The sequence below is a fragment of the Delphinapterus leucas genome, chromosome 20, assembly GCF_059928025.1.
Source record: "Delphinapterus leucas isolate spDelLeu-1000000601 "Yukka" chromosome 20, BTC_Dleu_Yukka2, whole genome shotgun sequence".
NCBI classification, from domain to species: domain Eukaryota; kingdom Metazoa; phylum Chordata; class Mammalia; order Artiodactyla; family Monodontidae; genus Delphinapterus; species Delphinapterus leucas.
In genome coordinates, this window is record NC_143148.1 from 31,325,761 (window position 1) to 31,350,299 (window position 24,539).

Sequence of the window (24,539 nt, forward strand, 5' to 3'; positions counted from 1 at the left end):
GCCTGCCAATGCAGGCGATGCGGGATCGAGCCCTGGTCCGGGAAGATCCCACATGCCGTGGAGCAACTAAGCCCGCGAGCCACAACTACTGAGCCTGCGAGCCACAATTACTGAAGCCCGTGAGCCTAGAGCCCGTGCTCTGCAACAAGAGAAGCCACCGCAATGAGAAGCCCACGCGTAGCAATGAAGACCCAACACAGCCAAAAATAAATAAATAAATTTGTAAAAAAAAAAGAAAACCCACCTTCATGGTAAGTGGAAGAAGTGAATCACAGCAATGATTCCATCTATGTAACATCCAAAAACAGGTACAGTGAAACAACCTATTTCTCACTGTGAAGTTATTTTTCTAAATAATCTGCTGCAGGAAATGAAAGTGGTTGTCTGTGGCGGTAGGGGTGGGAGATTGGGGACATGGCTATTTTTTGTCACAAAACCTGGAACTACTTGACACTTCAAAATCTGTGCATATATAACTTCAATAAAAATAGAGAACAAAAAAATCATACCCATTTGCAAGTTCATGATATTAGCTTCAATAGAGAATTGTTGACATTTGCTTTAAATAAGAAATTATTTCTGATGGGTGAATCTGGCAGAAACTTCAGGCTGTTAAGTCCAGGAGACAGAGTCCATTTGCTGGTGGTTGTATAATGTGGGCCACCTTGTTACTAGTCAAGCGTAAAAGACAGCGGGGGGGAACTCAGCACACCAAGTGTGACAATACACTGGAAAAGGGGGCATTAAATTAGGGTAAGTGAGTAGAATTGTGACAGAAACCTGGTCTGTACTCCCTAATTACAAAGTCTCACTTTCACCAAACTGACACAAATGTTAAGTCAAATTAAATATTGTCTAATTAACAAGCATACACGAGAAGGCAAGCCCAGTGACTAGGCAGTATTCAGCTGAATAAAGGAAACACAAGGACTTGCAAATTCTCAGTCACCCCCCATCTGCCATCTCAGCCAACTGCTACAAGATTTGTCCATTTTGTTTTCACACATCTCCACTTTCAGGGCTCTGCTTGTAATATTTACAGAAAAAGGCAATGGTGGTAAACAGTTTCACACAATGAGGTGTGAGAGTTGATAGGGTCCTATTCAAGCTCTGAACTCTCCTGATGAGCTGCCAAAAGTTGTTATGAATGGCCGGGCTGACAGGGTGATGACTGATAAAGGAAAAAACAAACAGCTCTGGTAATTCATGAAAACACACAGCTCCAAGACAACTCAAAGTGGCGAGTGACAGTTAAGATAATGGAATTTTGGAAGCTTTTCTTAAGGGATCCTCTCTATACAATTACTCTGTTAATAGATTCTCCCTTAATGTAGCTGGATCTTCAACTTTTTTTTCCACCAAAAAATACTTATTATGATCGCTGGCAGAGAGGTGCTGGCCTGTGCTTTTATACTATGATCAATTTTTCATATAATTTCCTTTTCCTAGAGCAGGATGAATTTTAGTTGAGGCCTGTGTCTGCCATTTAAAGAAATAAAATACCCTATTTCCATTTCTATTACTAGAAGCATCTCAAAGCATTCTTCCCTCATTTCTTTCATTTATAGACCATTTGCCACAAACCTTTGATTAGAAAATAAATATTGGTTTACACACTCAACTGCTAATATTTTAAAAGAGAATAATTTAAATGTGGTTGAAGTCAATTTCCAATTCACATAGCCTATTTTGGCTTCATTTCCTTAAATCAGGCATGACCAAGCAAGAAAGTATCAATTTGTCAATGTTTTGCCTTTGTATCCAATGTTTTTTCCATGAAGCACATTGCGGTTTCTGTAACAATGGCCTATTTCCCAATTAATGTTTGAGAAAGCAGGAATATAAAGACATATATAAAGCATGTGTATATGCGCATATAGTACTATGGAGTAGGGGAACGTGTTCAGGAGAGTTATATTTTAGAGCCTGGCTACTGAGAGGTCTGGGGACAAGCAGCTTGCTAGAAATGCAGAATCTCAGTCCTACCCGAGCCCCCCACCCAATCACAGAATTTGCGTTCAAACAAGATCCCCAAATGATTCATATGCACATCAAGGTTTTGAGAAGCTCTCTAATTTAGATAACTGAGTTTACCTTAATAGTTTAAGGAGGATCCATATTTTCCAAAAAGTTCAAAACTATATCATAAATTACTGAAAGCTATCTCCAAGTCATTTCGTGTCTGCATTCAAAGTTCTTACTTTCTTTTCCTCCCCTTGAAGAAGTGTGAGAGCATCCTTGAGCTTACCAAGCCTTCTAGGGAGGTTCATCCTTTCATGAATCACATTCCTTTACCACAAACATTGGTAGACTCATTGAGCACATTCCTGAGGGGTAGGCATGGTGCCAGAGCCTGGATTTTAAAAATTCAATCACTGTAGTGAAACATACGACTTTTATAACACTAATAAAAACACTTTTAAAACATTTTAAAAATCATATCTTGATTGTAATGTCAACTGTTCAGCTGCTACAATGCAGAGTAGAGTATTTTACAGGAGAGATGACAGAATCCTTGGAAAGGCCTAGACAACAGAAGTGGCTTTCACCCGCCTGCTAAAGTCTGCAAAAAATCCACCACTGGACTTGTGTTCCTTTCATTTTGTGGTTGTTAGTATTTGTAGAATCTTCTTTAGACTTGAAGGGATCTTGAGATTTAGTCCAACTCTCCACAAATTTCCTGGGTGTTGAGAAATTTAAAAACGTAAATTTAAAAACTTAGGATGGGCCGAAATACTGAAAACAAAGACAAAAGACAAAGGGTAAAGTGGGGAAAATATCTGCCTTAAGGGCTCGTTTCCTTAATTGACAAAGGGTCTATATAATTCACTTGGAAAAAGACACACCCAGTGGAAAAGTGGGCAAAGGATATGAATAGGCAATTCACACGCAGTAGTAAAAACTACAAACAGGGAACAAATGGATGAAATGGTGCTCAATCATATTCATAATTAAAGACATACAAATCAAAGCAATTGTGGAAGAATGGATCTTACCTATCATGTTGGCAAAAATGAAAATATTTGATAATATCAAAGAGGCACACTCACCCACTGTGGGTAAGAATGTACTGGTTCAACTGTTTTGAAGGTCAGTCTGGAAATATCCATCAAAATTGTGAATAGATATAACTTCTAGCCCAGCAACTCCACTGCTAGGAATTTAATCTAGAAAAATACTTGCAAAAGTACCTTAGACTAGATGGATGAGGCCCTGCAGTGCAGCATGATCTGCAATATTGGATGTCTGGAAGCAACTTCAAGGAGCACTGCTCCAGGGGGCTGGCACCCATGACAGTGCAACCCAGCAAGGGAAGACCACGGCAGCCATGCAGAGTCCAGTGGGCCAGCAGGGCCCTCATGGAACTCTGACTGCAACACTCCATGTGCCCAGTTTAGGCCTCTGCATGACAGAGTAATTGCAGAGCCATTTTGCAATGGGGCCACTTGAAAATTGGTTTTTAGGGAATAATCTCTTATGGTCTTTCAGGGCTCCCCAGAAAACTGGTGCTGCAACAGCTCAGCGTGACTCCTAACTCCAAGGAAACCCTGTCGGTGTGTCCAACATGTGTTAAAAACAGGTACTGTCGGTCTGATTCTCAGTGCTGTGTCACATTTATGACACACAGCCTCACAGCCTTTGTTCTGGCTTAAGGAACATGTATCCTAAGGTACATTATCTGAAAAAAATGCTTCTTTTCCAAACAATAGACATTTCATGAAGCCTTAATTAAAAGACTGAATATAGTTCACTTTTCAAAGTAATACAGTCTACTTAACACTGGTTAAAAGTCATTTACTATTACATGACATCATATTATGATGTAAAACTGCATGTGACTTTGGAAAGTTCCTTTGCTTCCTGGTACCCATGCAACTACAAGGCCGCACAGGTAGTTAAGTCCAGGTTGGAAACTGACGCCATTTGGACAGAAATACACAAAAGTCATGACAAAAGGAGAGTGAGAATATCCAAACATAAGCCAGTGTAGAGCAAAAAAAAGCAGAACTCTGAAATTTCCTTGAATGAAGCTACCTAGATCAGAGCTGGTCTATAAATGTCACCTCAAGGGCCAATTCCAATCCCTTGACTTAAACTTGTGTTGAGGAAAGGTTCCAATGACACATCTGGGCTTGCGAAAGAGTGCCAGGGTAGATGAGGAATGGCTGTTTGAACATGGGGAGAAAGACAGTTACATCCCGGATCTGGACATTGACTCACGGGTCCTTCTGACATCCATCTTTTAAATTTAAGGCCTATCAGAGATTCAGGCTATTGTGCATATTGGATGTATTTCAATACCGGAAGGCAGCAATTTTGAATTCACTAAAAAGTAAATGTTTTTCTTTATACATCTATTTCTTGGGATGTTTAAGCTTTATTATTTAAGAACATAAGGAGAACACTGCCTTGAGCCAACAAAGGCCATTAGCCTAATCACTGTTCGGGTTGCTCTAAAACTCAAGCCAACAAATCCATCGACTCAGAGAAGAGGAAGACAGTTTTTCCTCAAAAAGTCACCAGGGTAGCCTTTAGGTTACCACCAAAAAATAGGCGTGTGGCTCACACATCTGCATCAATCTCTAGGTACTGTTTAACTTAACTCCTGATGAACGCACGTTCTCGTGGAGGAGGCCAGGTTGTGGGATGTGTCGCCCACTGAGTCGTCCCCTGGAATGTTAGAGGGACATACTGGCCCTGCAATGCCTGAACTTCATTTGTTTCTACACAGAGGACCAAAGCTCTCACTGTAAGTGTGAGTCACGGCTGATGCAGCAGCCAGCCAGCCCCCCTGTCTCCTCTGGGACCCCAATGGAGAAAGTCATTCCTAGTGATCAACAATTAGCGTTTGCATCCAAAGTTCCAAGCCCAGTTGTCTACAGTAAGGTACTAAGAGGTCTAAGAATCTGGGATGAAGCCCCAAATGGGCCAATCAGCTTCACACAGAGAAACCTCCAGCTCCACTCCAACCATAGTCCACCCTGTGGGTTAGACAGAGGAGAGAGAGACAGAAACCCAGAGTGACAGAGAGACTGACTCAAGTCAGGTTCAGCACCAAAGGGCAGGTGCTGCTGAGAGGGCCCTGCCTCCTTCCTCCCCAAGATCATCACAACCAATTCATAGTCCACACTCAATATGAGGTTCCTTAAAAAACTAAAAACAGAGCTACCATATGATAAAGCAATCCCACTCCTAGGCATCTATCCAAAGGAAACCATAATTCGAAAAGATACATGCACCCCAATGTTCACTGCAGCACCATTCACAATAGCCAGGACATGGAAGCAACCTAAATGTCCATCAACAGAGGAATGGATAAAGAAGATGTAGTACATATATACAATGGAATATTACTCGGCCGTAAAAAAGAACAAAATAATGCCATTTGCAGCAACATGGGTGGACCTAGAGATTGTCATACTGAGTGAAGTCAGACAGAGAAAGACAAATATATGACATCTCGCTTATATGTGGAATCTTAAAAAAAATGGTTCAAATGAACTTATTTACAAAACAGAAGCAGTCACAGATGTAGAAAACAAACTTATGGTTACCAGGGGGGAAAGCCAGGGAGGGATAAATTGGGAGATTAGGATTGACATATACACACTACTATATATAAAATAGATAACTAATAAGGACCTACTGTATGGCACAGGGAACTCTACTCAATACTGTGTAATGGCCTATATGGGAAAAGAATTTTTAAAAAGAGTGGATATATGTATATGTATAACTGACTCACTTTGCTGTACAGCAGAAAGTAACACAACATTGTAAATCAACCATACTCCAATAAAGATAATAAAAAAAAATGCGTATCACTGCAGAAGGAAAACAGAAGATGTCTAATGTTCTAAGTTAGTCATTGTGTCCTAAACATGTGATGCCTATAGGGTCTCACACAGCTCCTTACATGCAGGTAGGTCCAGTAAGTATCTGTTGACTGACTACATTTGAAAATAAAAATCAGCCTATTACTGTTCGTTTGATCGAACAAATTTTGCTCACATCTCATTAAATTGGTTGGAGGAGGTTGGCTCATGTAGCAATTTATTGTACTGTGTTATGAGTTCTGCCAAAAGTTTGCAAATTAAAAAAAAAATTATTATTTTAAAATTTCATTCAAAATATAAAGTAGAACAAAATAAGAATTATGTTGGTTTATTTTCAATGTCGAAATGATCTAGAAGACTTTAACGCCCTCTTCAAGCTTTAAGAAATTCTAACAGGCAAAACAAATTTTTTTTCAAAAATTCAACAGGGTAGCTGCTGTTAAGATGTCCCCCATCAGGGAGTGTCCAGCTTATATTTATTCCAGCCTCATTCCTGCTTTCCAGCTATGCACAGCGAGGGTTTGTAAATGACATGCTTCTTATGCCATTCTGTAAGCAGTGCCTTCTTGGGCTGGCAAGCAGGCTTTGCTTGCCACCAGCAGAATTGCTATACTGTGGAAAACATTCCAAATGACTGGTTTTTTTCCCCAGAAAGATGCAAAGAGATGAGCTTTCATATATAGCAAGGGATCCCTTAACTGATTCAGCATACTTTGCACATCTGTTACAGGAACCTTTCCCAATTGAAATTACATTTAGTTACGCTTTTTAAAAAAGTTGCTTCCAGGAGAATGCAATCTCTCATTAAATATCGGGGTTTCTAGCACCTTATCTGAAGAAGGCCTCAAATTCCTCTGCCCTTCTGTTGTCTCCTGCATGGCTTTAATAACCAGAAAGCACAAAGATGGAAAATGAATTCAGGCAGCGTAAGTGGTAACCCTCTCCCACATTTCCTCTTCTCTGCAACCCTGTGGAATGCTTTTTGAAGTAAGAAAGAGCTCCATAGGAGGTGAGGGCTGACTTTGGCTGCCAGCAAGCAGAAATGTTCAGCTACTTAACACTGGGCCACATGTGGCAGCTACAAAAACATCACCAGGACTTGAAATCTACTTACTTCAGTGGTAATCCCCTTGCCTTCAAATCTTTGCAAACCTAAGGAACTATGGGAGTAGGTGAACTTGGAGGGAAGGGTGGGGAGAAATATCCTGTGATTTTAGTTCAAAATTTGTATCGTATAGTGAATCTTGGAATCATGTCCTGCTGTTTTTATTCCACATTGTCCTTTGAGTCTGCAGTCTCGGGCCGTGTGTGTTGTATTTAACACAAAGCCCAGTGGCACAGGGGATTCGGAAAGCTGACCAATGGAATATTAGGTGTTTTATATCAACTATAAGTCAGAAGGAAATCTATGTCAGAGTAGATTCCCAAGGTGCCTTTCTCAGGATAAGCACTGTACTTACTTAAGTTACTCTGGTGTATAGCTTCATTCACCCTGTGGGCAGAGGGCTGTGTGCACTTGCCAAAAATGATCTGGGGCCAGCTTTTGTGCCCTTCTTTGCCTCGGTTAGCTACAGATTCTGATCCTACTGTTTCCTGTGAGGCATCAATGCTAAATGCAGTGCTCACCGTGCAAATGATATGTGGCTGGAAATGTCAGGCTTACATTTTCTCCTCAATGCCAACAGAAGTTGGAACAAATAGATGACCTCTGTGATCTTTTCTTCCTTTGAGATGTCATGACTCCAGCCAGTGATTCTGTGATGCTTAAATGTAGAGGCAGGAAAACATCACAGAAACCAGTAGAACATGACTGTACCAGCAGAAGCTTTCGCATCAGACAGACCTGGGTCCAAGTTTAGTTCTTTCATTCATGAATCCCATGGATCCCATGGACTTGAGTGAGTTACTCATCTTCTCTAAGTCTCAGTCTCCTCACTTATAAAAACAGAAATAATAGGGATAATCTACCCCGGATGGGAATTAAATGAGATTATGCACGTTGCATACGCAGTATGGTGCCCGGCACATAGGAGGTGCTCAATATATGTGCGTTGTCATTATTAACATTATGAATCAAGTCTCAACCCCAGAGCACTGATCTACACACTTTTCTCCAAAAGGGACAGGGCTTAAGTCATCACAGCTGGAACACAGATGTGGGGGAGTGAGGAGCAGACATCATCTTCCTCTCTGCATGGATCCCAACTTCACTCGCTCGTAAAGCAGTATGTGGTCCCAGATCTGGCTCTTTAAAGGCAACGTTGGGTGCTTCTGATGGCAGCTTCCTCCAGGCCAGGCAGAAGGAAAACGTCACACTTCTTCCAGTCTAGAACAACCTAGCTCTGCTTTGTTTATTCACTCAACAAGTAAGTATCAAGCAGGTGCCAGGATTTGAGTAAAGAGTGATAAAAGATAGAGCCTGCAGCCTAGAGAGGCCAAGGGACAATACAAGTGGGAGAAAATGGAGACCCAGGAGCGGCTTTCTGAGGAGGTGACAGTAAAGTGAAGGAAGAGACAAGGGTTCCAGGCAAAGAGGACACCAGTACGTAAGGAAAAAGAGAGAATGAAGACATCACTGCATGAAAGATATCAAAGTCATCTTCAAAGACATCAAAACAATTTTCAAAAGTGGAGAGTGGGTGGAGAGTGATAAGTTGGCTTCAAAGAGCAAAGGAAGCTAGAAGCTAAATTCTGCAAAGGGGAGCAAAAATGAGAATGTAGCCCATGACACCTAAAGGCTCAGGAATGGGAGGAAGCAGGTATGGTGGAGCATGGGGGCTGAGCCTTAAGGTGGACATAGGCTCAAAGTCTGTGTACACAGCAGACTCCCAGATCTCCTCCCCTCTCGTATGTATTCAGGCAACTGTCGGGGGCAGGAGACATTAAATTAGAGGCTCCAGACTCAAAGATACCAGGCAGAGAGAAGGGCTGCAATAAGGCACAGGGTTTAAAAATGTTGTAGTGAACGGGGAGCTCCCTGGGCCCTTCCTCCTCTCTGCTTCCAGAAAGTCAGTCACTAAATCATACCTCCCAAAGAGGAGATTGGAAGGTTCATCTCTTGAGACCCAAGCCTAAGGAAAGGGACACTTTCAGATCCAGAAGTTCAAGGGTCCCCCAGAGCCAAGGATGCCTTGCCACTTGATCATCCAACAGTGAAATTCATCCACCAACAAGCTCCACAGATGAGCACAGAGCTTCCATCAGCTTTTGAGCACCTTTTTCTTAAATATTATAGCTAATGACTACAAGACATTTGAGCAGATTCTCCAACATGAAAGAGAAAGACCTAAATTTACATAAAAATGGGATCTGGAGGAAACTTGAGACCATGCAGAGCACAAAAGGAAATAGTGCTTAAAATCAAGTTATTAACAACCTCAGAGAAATAAAAGATGCTATATTGATGAAACAAGAATAGACAGTTAAAGAATAGGAGCAATCAGAGTATAAGATAGAGCTCTTGGAAAAGTGTGACACCTCCAATAAAGACATTTTCACATGAAAATATTTTACTTCCATCCATATTTCTGTAGAAAGCTGTGGAAGGATGTGCTCCATGAAAATGAGAAGCAAGAAAGAGGAAGACATAAAACAAGAGAAAACACAGACTCCAACACAGGAAAACATCAAGATAAGTTTCAGGATGACAACCAGGTGGCAAAGCAAGAAAGCAATCGATCCAAACTGGAGAAGGAGAAAAAAACATTTGCAGAGAGAGTTCCCTAGAAAAGAAAAACTAAATAAAAGAGAATTGATAAATTATTATCTGATAGATATAACTGCTTAGAAACTGTTGATAGTGAATAATGGATTTGATGGAACACATGGAAACTAATCAATATAGAAACAAGTCCATTATTAGCTTGAAGAAAAAAAAGTTTAAATGATTAAGGAAGTATAAGTACACTATTTTTCCCAGCAGTAAAAACCAAATTTAGCCAAAAATTATATTGGGAGAATGAAATTTTGGAGCAATGGGGATGGTAAAGTAACAAAGCTATATACTCATATGTCACGAGTGGAAGTCAATAAAGCATTCCTACAAGTGGTAAGCAAAGCAGAAATCATATTATTTAGAAATGTGAAGGCAAATAATAGAAGACACAGCTAGAAATTTTTCAAGGGTTATCTCTGACGAGTAGAATGGGAGTGAAGAAGGGCAAGGTAAAGACCTTCTGTTTTTCTTTTAGGGTTATTTCATTGTTAACTAATTTATCATTGTTACCCTGATGAAAATAAAAATTAAAAAGACAGGAATAGATTAACAGAAATACCAGAGTAAACCACAATCCAAACAGGTATAGGAATAGCTACTATGGAAATGAAGGTCGTCCTTCCCAGTGGAGTGATGAAAGAGCAAACTCAGAGATGACAGATATGAAAGACCCAGAGTGAGTGATGGGCAATCTCTCAAGATCCCTGAAAGGCCCACCTGGAGGACAATGGATTCTGTTAGCAGAACTGGGACTCTGGGGAGGCAGGCGAGGCCCCTAGAGTGCCAAATTCAGGAAGGCGCTCGCTCTCAGCAGCACGCAAGGTCTGCCTGACTTTGCAGACACTGACAGTGATCTATTTTGCACCCTCTGGGCCTCCCTTGGCCCACCCCAGTGCCAGCCTTTCTCCACACTCACCCACCCTCACCCATAGGTACAGTGGGTTGTAGCAGCAGTATTTGCTGCTGAGAATTGCTCACCAAACAGAAGGAGAAATGTGCCTGGGGAAGGCTCACTGCTTGAGGGCTGGAGCAGAGGGAGAAGCAAGAAAAATGTGAAATAACTCCAGGCTCTTCAAAACAAAAATCACAAGGAGCGCCACACTAGGGAAAAGGCTTCCTTTAGTAATCAAAGGGAACAAAGAGAGAAATTTTGTATCAATTAAATGTACAATCTACTGAGAAGATACAGTGGAAACAAACCTTTACTCCATGAAACAACAAAGCCTCAAAATATATAAACACATTATTGGAAATACAGGAGAATGTCTGAAAACCACAAGCTCCTAAAGACTGACAGGTTAAGATATATGGAAAATAAGACTGTAGAGTATTTGAAAAACATAATTAACAAGGTTGATTTAATAAGCAGACTTAAGATACTTTTCCTAAAGAGAGAATGCACATTTCTTTAAACCTGTAGAATGTTTACAAAAATTAACTGTTTGACTACAAAGGAAATCTCAATATACTACCCAAAGGGGAAATCATATAGGCTCTATACTCTACCTATAATGAAAAAAAAAAAAGACCCTAGAAATAAACAATATACGGATAGCTCTCTCCTCCTTACCTGTTGCCACCGCCCCCCCCCAAAATATTGCTCTAACCACTTATTTTTTAATGATATTTTCAAAATAACTCTTTGGTTAAAAAAGAATAAAAGTATAAAATTATGGACTATTCACTTATGAAAGACAATGAAAGGAATACATATAAAAACTACTGGACATGGCCAAAACAGAAATTAGAGGATGATTTATAGCCTAAAAATATGTATTAAAAACTAAGAGAGAGAAAAAATAAACACACTATACATTCAGCTAAAATACCCAGGAAAAAGTCAATCATATAAACTAAAACAAGTAAAATGAAGAATTAAGATGAAAGGGCAATCAAACAAGTAAAAAAGAGAGCATATCAATAAAAGCAATTTTAAAAATATACTTAAAGACCAATAAAGTAAAACTCTGTCAAGTCTGACAAAGACAAAAAGTGGAGAAACCAAAGTAAACTACATTTGGATTAAGAAAACAGACATACTTAGAAATATGGGGAAAATTGTTAAGTGAAAATATTATGTAGAACGTTACAATGATAAATTGAAAATCTAAGTGAAATGATCATTTTTAAGAATTTTTAAAACATCTAGAAAATGATCAAATATTTACTCCCTCTCCTCATCTCCAAAAACAAAACAAAGCATATATTCATTCATTCAACAAATATATATTAGCTGTTATTCTGAGCTATCATAAGGAGTAAGGATTAGAAAGATTCATCCCTTCCCCTAAATTAATCTATAAATTCAACCTATTCCCAATAGAAATCCCAAAGGAATTTTAAAATGAAATTTGAAAGCTGATACAAATGTTTATCTGAAAAAGCAAATGTATGTTAAAATATCTTTTGAAATTTTATATTATATACAATTTTATTATATAATATTTATAATATCTGTAACTTTTATAATTTAAGATTATTTGATAGAGATTATCTTTCTAATTATAAGATTTTAAACTTACTTTTATGTTATAATGGTAAAAAGTGTGACGCTGCAGGATTAGACCAGTGGAATATTCCAGAGAATTGGCAATCCAGGGACATATATAGGTGGAATATAGCATTAGACAGAGATTATCTTTCAAACCATAGAGAAAAAAAATGGACAAATTACAAAAGTAACCTGTGGATGTTACTAGAAATAAAAGGTTTGATCTTTATCTCACACTGCACACCCAAATAAATCCCACTTGAGTGAAAGATCAAACTTTAAAAAAATTAAAAGTAGTAGAAGAAAATGTAGGAATACATACTTGTAATCTTGCAGGTGATAAAAGGCTTCATTATACCTCAATCTATAAAGCAAAACTTGGTAATATTAAAATAAAACAAAGTAAAAATATAAGCAACAGGCTTAGAAAAAAATTTGATAAACTGTAACAAAGAGTCAATAGCCATTATCAATAGAGATCTATTGTAATTTGCTAAGACGACAGCACTACTGAAAAACAAGCAAAAGACAGAAACGGACCAATTCTCAGAACAAGAAATGTAATGGCAATAAACATATGAAACCACATTTGAACTCACTACTTAGGAAAGATAAATCAGAAGAAAAAACAAAGTATTTCTGCAGGCACGCTGGTTTGGTTAAACACTCAGGCTGGTGTGCCAGACCTCCTGTGTTTGAGCCCAGGCTCTGCTGTTACCTGCCTGTGGCCTTTGGCAAGCAACTCAACCTCTCTGTGCCTCAGCTTCCCTATATGTAAAATATAGATTATAATACATTTTAGCTCTTTATTGTAATGATGCAATGAGTTAATACTGTATATGTAAAGTGCTTTGAATAGCACCTGGCACAGAGTAATCACTCAATAAATGTTAGCTCAATATCTTTTTATGACACGTGCACAAAGATGCACACACACCTGCTGCAAACACACACACACACTCAAGCACAATCAGAAGTTCACTGCAATGCTATCTGCCATAGCGGAAAAACTGGAGGTGACTTCAAATGACATCAATAGGCAATAGATAAATTTTATGCCTCTAAAATACGAAACGACAACTGGCTATGAAAAAGAATAAGGAAGATTTGGACACCAGTATAGGAAAATATCTATGGTAAGTAAGTGTGGGGAAAAAGCAAATCACTGACTTCTATGGGGTGATCCAAATTATGTTCTTTAAATACGCTATGTGTACTATGTATAAATAAATAACATCTGTATGTGCACGTGTATAATATGCACAGAAAATGTTATGAATGCTTGATATGTTATCAAACTGTTAGCAAAGGTGATCACCAGAGAGGGAGGGAGGATTGGGGGAAAGGGTGAAAGGGAGACTATCAAATAAATTTCTACATTCTTCTTCTTTCTCTTTTTTTAAAAATAAGCATGTATGTTCTAAACATTACAAAAAATAAAATAGAAATCATGATCAGTTAGAATAAATTCTCAAAAAAACTGACTCAGACAATGGTAAGCAAAAGAAAATTATGAAATCAAAAAGCCCTGCAACTTTTTCTTTTTTCAAGAAGACAGAATGATTGGCAAAGGAATTAGTCGAGTTATGCTTCAAAGAATGTCAGTTTAGCTACGGTTTTTCAAATACTTTGAACATGGGCTAAACATGTCAAAGTCATACATCTCTCACAGACAAAGAGTCTATAATAAATAGTCTCCATTAATTGTTTCCATTGTCCATAATATTTTGTAAGTTTTACATCCCCGGGAAAATAACGTTTGCCAAATTCAAACCAGGGACCTTCAATATTACTTAGATGACATAAATTAAAATGAGACTGACCTAAGCCAGTTGTGTTTATCAACCTGATCTCCTCTGAAAAGGAGAAATGAAGTCAAATACCCTTTAATACTATTTATTAGTGGAGTAATATAATACATTTTGACAAGTTGAACAGTTGTAACAGGCGGCCATTAAAGTCTCTACAGGGCCTGTTTGGAATGAAAACAGGAGTGAGAGACAGCTCTATAACTGGGTTTTAAGAACAGCTCAGCCATCAACTATATCCTAACCAAGTACTTTTATCCAGTTAATTTACGGAGGGAATCCCTTAGGGTCTCCAGCCGTCTACCACTGTAGCTCATTAGAGTCTAATATCCAACTTTTCTCATTGTAACACTGAGAGCATTTATGCTTAAAATGTAATTAAACTTAAAACAAACAAGATCTTTATTCCCTGACAGTCCTGCTATTTTTAAATTAACAAAGGCATGAACTTATATAGGATTATTTAGAAAGCACTATACATTTCAGCCACTTCTGGCAAGACATTTGCCCAACTGTTCATCCTGCGTGCAATTAGAAATCTAAATACTTGGGTAACGGGTTTCTTTTGGGAATTAAACTTGCAGATCTCTTACAAACGAGTAATGTGGTAAGACTTGCTGTCCAATGAGGTGTCTTATTGAAATATCCCAGGCCGTTTCACTTGTCACAGCTGTCGTTTCAGCCGCTTGCACTCACAGTGTATAGCTTTCATTACGAAAATAGAAATTTGTGTCCTAAGTGCTGTTACATTACTAATGCTAAATATTTAATTCCCTGGGGTTCCAATTATGGTTGAGCACTGGCAACACTGATTCTACTTTTTAATAACAACTGTAAAAGCAATTTGAGCATTTTTCAATTAATTAAATACATAGTAAACGAGTAACCTCTTGTCATTTTGCCCTCCAGGACCTGAGCTAATTGGTGTAGAATAAAATGTTTTGAAAATTAACCAATATTCCGGTCTGCACACTGTTATACCATTAAATTACAGTTTGCGAAATGAAGTTTGTCTTCTAATAGTTATGCTCAGTATAGTCTGCAGATATGAGAAGGTACCTGTGTTTTATGTACTTAACCGTGCCTCTAATTAGAGCAGAGTTGAAAGCTGAGTGTCATACCTCTAAACACCAGTCCGTATCAATAATACTTTGCATTGTTCACATATAAATGCAACGTAGGAGAGTTTCCCAGCTTTCAGGATGCATATTCACAACTTAGCTTAAACAGTTTTAAAAGTTTATCCATAAGAATTCCTATTGTCAATTATACTCACAGGAAAAAAGTTCAAAAATAAATGTTTAGATTTCTTTCGCGAAAGAAAGTTACAAATCAAACATCTGGGAAAGTCCTTCTTTGCTAAACACTTTGTTGAAGTTTCTCCTTCTGCCATAGAACAATGTCGTAAATAAACTCTAAATTGGTTTCTCAGCTTTAAAAGGATGATGAGGATGAATCATAAAAGCAGATGCTGTTTTACCCACATTCTAAAATGAATATTTTTCTGAAGTGCAATGAAACCTGATTAAAGACACCATCTCCTTGCAGAAAAACGTCTCTGACAGGTGTTCCTCCAGCTCCAAGTCTTGATCGGCCATAATCTAAAGTCCATACTTGGAGAGTGAATGCCTTTTTGGCAGCTGTCTTTCTAACAGACATGATCCCCTAAACAGGTTTCACTGAATTAGGGATCTCCACAAAAGCATTATGGTTCATGGAAGAAGACACAGAAAGTGAAATGAATCACTCTGGGAGAGAAGGGAAAAAAATAGGGAAAATTTAATAATTTCCATACCAATTTTTAGGGTTTAAATCTTTAATATTTCTAAGATGTTAGTAACATCTTTGAGAAATGAACTTTAATTACAGGATTAACTTGATAGCACCAGTCTGTTAATATAAATAGATCGGACTAAATTTCCGATTTTTAAAAAGCTAAACTGGATAATGAATCCGAACATTTTAGAATTTGGGGGTTGGGTTGACTTCTCAGGAAGCAATCTCTACTCCATCAGCAAATACACACCCACACACCCACACATATATAAATGAAAAGAAAAATATAAATTTGTTAAAGGTTTATTTAAATATTAATCTATTTGGAATGTAACATCTTAATAGACCTTCAAAAACATTGGTTTAATATAACCTGCCATTTACAATTCTTAAAACAAAAAGCAATAGAGTTTGTAAACGACAAATTAAATCCAGTTACGCAAATTGTTTTTGCCAAAGACTAATTTTTTCCAGCTCAAAAACAGCTATATTTTGAAATCTGAAAGTAAAAATAAAGGAAACTTGTGATTTGGATACAAGTGGTACAGATATATTGTTTGTATTAAGAAATGGATCAGAATACACTCCCAAACTCTTTAGCACCTGGTTTTGAAAACTAATAATTTCATTAACTGACTACTCATATGTGGCCAAAACCACTAAACAAAACAATATTTGGTTCTCTAAAAACACTGGACAATTATCTACAGTAATAACTAATGCCACTATATTTAGTACCAGAGTCCCCAGGTTATTGTACACAACTGACCATCAGTCCTTGGATCCCAAACGGGCAGTCTCCAGCCCTCCAGCAGCAGCAGGGTGACGGCTGGTTGAAGATGACAGACTTCTCCCTTAGGATCACATGCTGATCAAGTTCTCCTCCTCTCGCTTTGGAAGATCTGACACTTCACATACTCGGAGGGGTTGGCAGCCCCAAGTGCACACTGAGAACTAATGTGTCTGCACACTGTAAACTAATAAGTCTCACCTCTTACTCACCAGTACGATAACTTAGGAGCTAATGGGGGAAAGCCCACAGGTCTGGGAAGCAGAGCTGCTGAGCTCAATCCTGAGAGCGCTAACAGCAGTGTGACCTTGGACGCGTCACTGGACACCTCTGTACCTCTGGTCTCCTGGCTCTGACATGGGGCTCTGACAATATAACCACTGCATTGCTCTGAGGATCCAATGAGAAAACATGACGAAACCCTGCAAAGCACCATGGAAATGTCAGACAACCAAGTTTCTAGTCTAATGGTCACCTGCCAGCATCTTTAATACAGAATTTTTCATTGTTTTTGTGCGAAGAAACTAAAGTAAAAAATATATGTAACGCATCCATAATAACGTGCATTAAAAAAACTAGAATCATTAAGGGCTAGGCAGTTTTGACTAGAGATGCTTTTTTAGAATTAAGGCTCTAGCTTTAGTCCCAATAAATTACAAGCCCAAAGAGCATATGTTTAGCATTTTACTTTTTTTAAAAAAGGAAAAAGATGCAATAGGATAAAGAGAAGGAGAATTTGCAGGATATTATCATGATATAGGCATCATTTAATATACTATGAACTTAAAATGAGGCCTGTTTTAAACCTGATTTTCTTTTCTAAGGTGTATTCAACTAGCTGCCTTAGTTCCCAGACACAAGGCTCAGAGCTCCCCTATCCTGGCTAGAATCAGCTTCTGCAGAGCTTTGCTGAGTAGAGAAGCATGTTGAGGGGAGGAATTACAGCAGATCTGCCCCATTTTACCACCCCCTGGCTAGAACACAGAGAACCGACAGGCTAAGGAGTGAGAGTTTTCAGGGAGGCAAGGGTTGCTTGCAAGTTATTAATACACAACTGAGGCATCTGACCCGTTAGTGGGTCCCCGGAAGTCCTTTCTCATGCCTGCCTATATTCTCATGAGTTCCGTCACCTGTTTCCAAGTCCACAGAACTATAAAAGCAGTAAATTGAAGGGCAGAGGGAAGGCTACCAGGAGGGCACGTGAGAAACACAGCTGACAGCCATTGAAGAAAGAAGACTGGTTTAAGAAATGCCCATGAGAATTAAAAACCAACAACAACAACAAGAAACTAAAAACAAAAAAGAACACCTAAGTCCTTTAATGAGAGCTGAGTCACGCAGTGCAATTCTTACTGAAGACCATGAGTTATTATCAAAGTGCAGTGAGACTCTACCTTTTTTTCAAGATAAGAGGGACAGGTATGGTCCATTTTACAAAGGTTTCCATCACAAATAGTTAATGTTCATTCTTAAAACTTGGCTATCTTGAATAACCTATTCCCCGAGGGTTCCAGATTATCGTGGTTTTTACTGTAGTTAGATAGTTTTATGGTTAATGTACTGTGGTAAAAATAAATATAGCTTAGCCTAAGCGTCTCCACTGAAAATATGTATGTCATAAAATGACAAATAAAATAGGTCAATAACCAAACCCACAGTAAATAAGTCAAGCCCTAAAGTACATAACATTAGAATAAACTAAAACTAGCCCTCTTCAACACTGACGATAAATATATTCAAAATGGACTTTTCAAAATGAAAAGTGAAAATCTCCAAAGGTGAATGGGGAGAAAAGAGACATAAAATTACTAATTTATACCCTTTTGATAAAATCTAAATAATCACACACTACACTCATGAGAAGAGGCTGTAGGAGAACAAACCTAGCCTATGCATCTGGGTAAGGATCTAGTAATATTTCACACCATTCTAATTTGATTTCACATCATAATGGCCTAGTAGGTGCTCAATATATTGTTGTTTATCTGAAATACAATTTGCAACTGGTCTGGTTGTCATATAAATAAAAGAAGAGAGATACTGAGAATATCACCAACTTTTCTTGGGGGTGTTTAGTTAGACCTCTAAGACATAAGGAAAGGGAAAGAGTTCAAGATTGTAAAGGAAACCACTCCACTGCTGGCTACAAAGCACACATTGATTTTGACTGCATCTGGGGGCAAAAACTGCCGGGTGAAGAATGTCCCATCCTCGTTATTTTTCAGAGTAGGAGACTGTGGCTAACCTAAAGATACTCCAAATAGTACCAGAAGATGACGAGGACCAAGTCAGAGTCCCCCCGTCACAGCTTGCGTGAGCCTTGCTACTAGGTCGTCCTGTTTGGTCGGGCCACAAAAGATGTCCTGATTTGTGGCTTTGGGGAAATAGGGTAGCAGGGTGACCTCCATGGGGCCCCTTGGGGGCAGAGGGAGGTGACAAAGGCTATCATAGCATTAGCAAGCCTCCTCTACCTGCTTCCCTGGTGCTGATGATGTCAGGGTTTTAGCAACCCCGCTGTTTTCGACTTTAATTTACGTGGCTATTTGGCTTGAGCATTTTATAGAGTATATGACCATCTGAGCCATCTGAGGCAGGTATACTTGCCTTCAATGTCTACTGGCCTAGTTTATGCATTGCTGTGCTATCTACCACTCTGTTATCTCAAAGATAAGGTATCAGTAAGCTGCGCAGTTTTTCCCATTGGGTGTGAATTCTAGACAGTATACTGGGCCATGGACGTGGGCATCCTCTAGGTCCCCATCCTTACCCCAGTTTGTGAAAAGCTTAACTCTACTTTCCAGGTCCAAAATTCACATAGCCCACCAAAAGGTAGTCAGAGCACCAAGGATATTACCAAATCACTTTATGGCAAGGTTTTAGCTCTCATATAGTTCATAGTCAGAATCTCATGTGTCTATCTCATAAAGACCTGGGTTAAGGATGAATTTTACAAACACTTATACATGTTCAGTGTATGCCACTGCATCTTTCACTCCACCAATAAAGAACAGTTTAGGCTGCAACTGACTGGCAAGTAGGGGCAGATTACTCATTGTTTATGCCATTTTGAAGGAAAAAAAATCCAGGAATTTAGAAACTATAAAGGTAAACTTAGCGAGGCCTCCAAAGGCTATTTAGAGACAGGGCAGAAGAAAGGGGACGTTTTCTTTCCTTTGAGCAGGGGTTGGCAACTACAGCCCATGGGCTAAATTCAGCCTGCAGTCTGTTTTCATAAATGTTATTGGAACACTTTTGTAAAAGTGTCACTGGAACTCAGCCACACCCACTTGTCTATGGCTGCCTTTGCGTTGCAATGACAAAATAGTTGCAACAGACATTGTCTGGCCCACAAAGCCAAAAATATCCATTATCTGGCTCCTTCGAGAAAAAGTTTGCCAAGCCCTGCTTTAGAGGCTCTCTCTCTCTGAGAAGGATGGGAACCCCAGGAAAGCTGCCCCAGGAGAGCCTGACCTTCAATGGCCTCTTCTCTGGTCTCCCCGCAGCCCTGAGGCATACAGGTGCTAGTTTCAGTGTTATCTGGTAATTGCTCCTACCTAATGGCCTGAAACACATCCCCCTTTCCAGTCATGAGATGCCCAAAGAAGACACAAGAACATGAAATCATCCGAAATGTAGCAGAATCTGTAAGTTTCCCTTCCAGCTCCACACTCACCCCACATTGATGGAGCACCTGGGCCCGCCTCACCTGTGCATTTGACATCAAATGCAGGAAAACCCCCAAGAGGATGATGTTAAAGGATATGTGGGATTTCACCAGGGAACAGTGAGAGGAGGGAAGGCCTTCCCAACAGAAGAGGTCACAGATGCGTAGTTGCTGCACATGCATGACTGAGGTGGCATGCATGCCACAATCTACTCCAGGAAAACCAGCTGCTGGAGAGAAGGGTCACAAGCTGGAGTGGTAGAAAACGATGTGAGAGGGGTCCTCTGGTCAGGTGGAGAGCAGCCTTAGGAATGGTGCTGAGAAGCTGAGGAGCGTTAGGCAGAAGGTGTCTCTAAAGGATTTAAGCAAGGGGGGTGACATGATCTGATCTCCATGTTAGGAAGATCACTCTGACAGCAGGGGCGAGGTAGGTGGGGGGTGGAGGATGTCTATGCTCTCCCATAAGCCACTGTATCCTGCCCAGCACAGCCACTCTGAAAGGCCCTAATCACCCTTTTCTTTGCACTCCAAGCAGTTTGACTTTCTTCCCCTGGCATCTCAGAGCACCTTCTGGACAACTGATAAAGTGGTATAATTCCCATCCCCAATCATCATTTTCTTGACTGCCTCCCAGTTCCAAGCTCCTCCACCTATCTGTAGTGAAGGGCCAATCGTTCGTTGTCTTTTTGTTTTGCTTCTAATTTCCAATCTTCTGCAGACCAATATTTTTGTAAAATATAAAATCGTGCACGTGGATATCATGGCAAAGTCAAATCGCCATGTAGGTTTCTAAATGCTTTCTCTTATTATTTGGTATTTATCTTGTCACAGGCTGATAAATGTTTGTGGATTTCTGGTTTCTGGTCCAACACGTAAGGAGCTTAGATGTCACCAACTCCAATATAAAACAAGTAAAAAAATGAACAAAACTGAAAAATCAGCCCATCTCGTGAGATGCATAAGGGAAGTGCAGTTACAGGGCAAACTTCTGCCCCTAAAGCTGGAGTGAGAGACAGAAGAGTACAGAAAATCACAACTCACTAGAGCAGAAACCGGTAAGCAGAAACCTCCATGGGAGCCAATGGCAGGGTGGGAGAACCTGAACTGTAATTGCCCAGTTGCTGGAGGCTCAGTGTGGACAACTCTGAAGGCAAAAGTTCCAGGGGGGCCCAGTCACAGGGAGTTCCCACCCTTTTGTGAGTTTCACCTCCAGGAGCTCAACCAGGTCCTCACAGTGAAGGTCCAGGAAAAATCCCCTCATGCTTCTGGCAGGGGGAGGGGAAAAGGAAGCATTTTTGAAACATGCCAGAGCTTTCTTCGTAACAAGGTCTGCTCTCAGGAGAAACTATTTTCATAGAGCCTAACCTAACTGACCTGAAGGAAAAGAAATACTCACTTCCAGCTGGCCATAGCCTTCCACAGGGAGGAAGGGAGGTATGTAACTGCAGCCTGCTCTAGCCACCCTGTCCTACCTAAGGGGGCGGGAGACTGAGGAGTGCGAAGTTCTGACAAGAGGTGCAGCAGGCTTATTAAAAGACAGAGACCTAATCATGGGTCTATCTCATTCCTTGCTGGTGGGAACGCAAAACAATACAGCCACTTCTGTAAGACAGCTTGGCAGCTTCTTATAAAACTTAATACTCTTACATATGATCCAACAATAGCACTCCATGGTATTTCCCCAAAGGAGATGAAAATTTATATCCACACAGAAACCTGCGTACAGGTGTTTACAGCCACTTTATTCGTAACTGCCCAAACTTGGAAGCAACCAAGACACACTCCATTAGGTAAATGGAAAAACACTGGTACATTCAATGAAATATTATTCAGCACTAAAAAGAAATGAGTTATCAAGCCATGAAAAGACAGAGAGAAACCTTAAAGGCATATCCCTAACTAAAAGAAGCCAATCCGAAAAGGCTAAATACTTGATGATTCTAACAGTATGACATGATGGAAAAGGCAAAACTATGGAGACAGTAAGATCAATGGCTGTCAGGGGTTAGTGGAGACGAAAGGATGAATGAGCAAAGCACAGAGGATTTTTAGGGCAGTGAAACTATTCTGTATGATACTCTAATGGTGGATACATGTCATTACACATTTGTCCAAATCCACAGAATACAAAACACCAACAGTAAACCTTAATGTAAACTATGGACTTTGGGTGATGGTGTCAATACAGGTTCATCAACTATAACAAATGCACCACGCTGGTGGGGAATGTTGACCCTTTTGAGCAAGTAAGTCACAGCTCCACTTCTTAGCTACTCAGGAATAGCCAGGAGCTACTGTCCACATGTGCTCCAGTCCCCTGATTTGAGGAACAATTCCAACTAGCCCCAGCTCAACAGATAGAAAGTCAAGGCAGCCTGAATCCTTTCTTTTTCTTCCTCCTGTGAACATGGCAGTGCCCTCTGGAGGCATAGACGTTCGGTTTTATAGGATTTGAGAGTCGTAAGTTGTCCTCGCAATGCATGTCAACTATATTAAACAAACATGGACAGAAATATCATAAAAAGCTACCTTCAGGATTTATAACCCTCCAGCTAGACTATAAACTCTGTGAGGGAAGGACCATGCCCACTATGGTCTCTACTCGATGCCAACACTGTCCAGTACCCAGTACATGCTGAGTAAGGACTTGTGGGTGAATGTTGGAAGAACATGATCCAGATAATGTTACTTACTAATCACTTAAGCATATGTTGTAATCCAAACTCACCAAGTGTCTAAAAACAAAAATATTCTCCAGTGCTTTTTTCTTGGCAATGTTTTGCCCCTCCCTCTCTATCTTTAAATCCCTCTGCACAAATGAAATTGAGTATACTTAATCCATTGAATGGTTTAGGGGACAGCTATAGCCAGGAATATTCTTTCACTTTCCTTCCTTCGTATCCTGAACCCCATCTTTTTTTAAAAACAAACGCTGCCCAATAATATTGAACGGTTCATCTCAGACTTGCTTTTCATAGGACCATTACAGCTGTATCACATAAGAAAAAAAGGAAAACAACATTTAATAATGAAAGAAAACACATTTTTGGAGAAATGTGCCTTTCAGAGAAATGAAAACAAACGGATATGAAAGAATAGATTGTGTTCCCTGCCTGCTACTAGACTGTGAGTTCCAAATCCCCTGGATATTCTACTAGCATCTCACCATCTACTCGGCCCACACTCTTTTCTCCCATTAGACATCCTTGTCCTAGGTTCCCTGTCTCAAAACACCACCACCACGAACTAACTGCTGCAGCCTTCTGGACGCCCTCGTTGACAGGCTTTTCCTTTACCCCCATACGTAACCAGTCAGCCACAGGTCCTTTAATTTCTAGCATCTTAGTATCCCCCATCAATCCACAGACAGCTCTCCTTCCCCTGGCTCCCGCAACTATTCTCACCCCTGGACAATTACTTGCAAAAACCACCGAACTAGTCTCTCACCACCAGTCTTGCTGGTCTCCAATGTACTCCCCATGCTGCCACCAAACATGATACCTCCACAATGCAGAGCTGGTCAGGGGAAAGTAAGATGAGGTCCAAGCTGCTCTCTCGAGCGTATAAACCACCCTTTGTAGCCTGGCCCCTGATTACTCTCATCTCTCCTTCTAATCTCCGCACGCACCTCTCCTGCTTCTTTCAAACTCCTTGCTGACTCTTGAAGGCACGTGCTCTCCCTTGTCTTTCTTTGCTCCCCCTTCCTTCAAGGCTCAACCCCAATGCCCCTCTCCTCTGGGAAGCCTTCCTTGACTTTGCCCACCGTCCGTCAGGCTTGGCTGAGGACTCTGCCCCTGGGGTCCCATGGCACCTGGCCTTTCCCTCTCACCGTGCTGTGCTGAAATGGTCTGATTATGCCTCTGTAGCCAAGATAGATGCTAAGCTCCGAGCTCCACAAAGGTAAACACTGCATGCTGTTCACCATTTCATCTCCATGCCTGAGCCCAATGCCCACGTTGTTGAATTCAGGGAACATATTGTATTCATATTTGATTCCCTGGATTTATCACAATGTTAAAAGCCAGCAGGTATGTATAAATAGTAATGAATACATGGAACATTCTATTGGTTGAAATTCAGTTCTGAGATTAACATACTTTAACTTGTTACTTGTACCCATACTGGATGACAAAATGTTTGTATGACATCTACAGATGGCAAGTAGACATTTATTTCTGATGTGTATAGAATAAAATATTATGAAGAATAGGGGTGTGATACAACCATCTGCAGATTGAATTTCCAGAACTGGGGACAAGCATCTTCAAGATGGCAGCATTTGCTGTGGAGTCAAAAGATCCTTATTACCACTTAGTAGCAAGGCATTTCATCTTCCTGGGACTCAAGTTTCTTCACGTGAAAAACACATCTTCTCCAGCTTCAAAAGCCTGCAAGTGGAAGCTGCCTGCTATTTTTATGCATAGAGTTTGCAAGGTGTTTTGAATAAAAAGACTCCTG

General features: G+C 40.0%; 1 protein-coding gene across 10 annotated transcripts in view; it reads right to left on the minus strand.

Annotated features, from left to right (window-relative positions):
- The window catches only part of LOC115802825 (uncharacterized), a 64,075-nt gene that overhangs the window by 23,643 nt on the left and 15,893 nt on the right, over window positions 1-24,539 (minus strand). For 6 of the 10 annotated variants that reach the window (XM_089903062.1, XM_089903066.1, XM_089903072.1 and 3 more), the window contains one exon: window positions 2,554-2,680. The exons of 2 other annotated variants lie outside the window; for them this stretch is intronic. The gene's annotated coding sequence lies outside the window, so the exon portion shown is untranslated. 2 more of the 10 variants (XM_089903077.1, XM_089903070.1) reach the window with 1 other exon arrangement.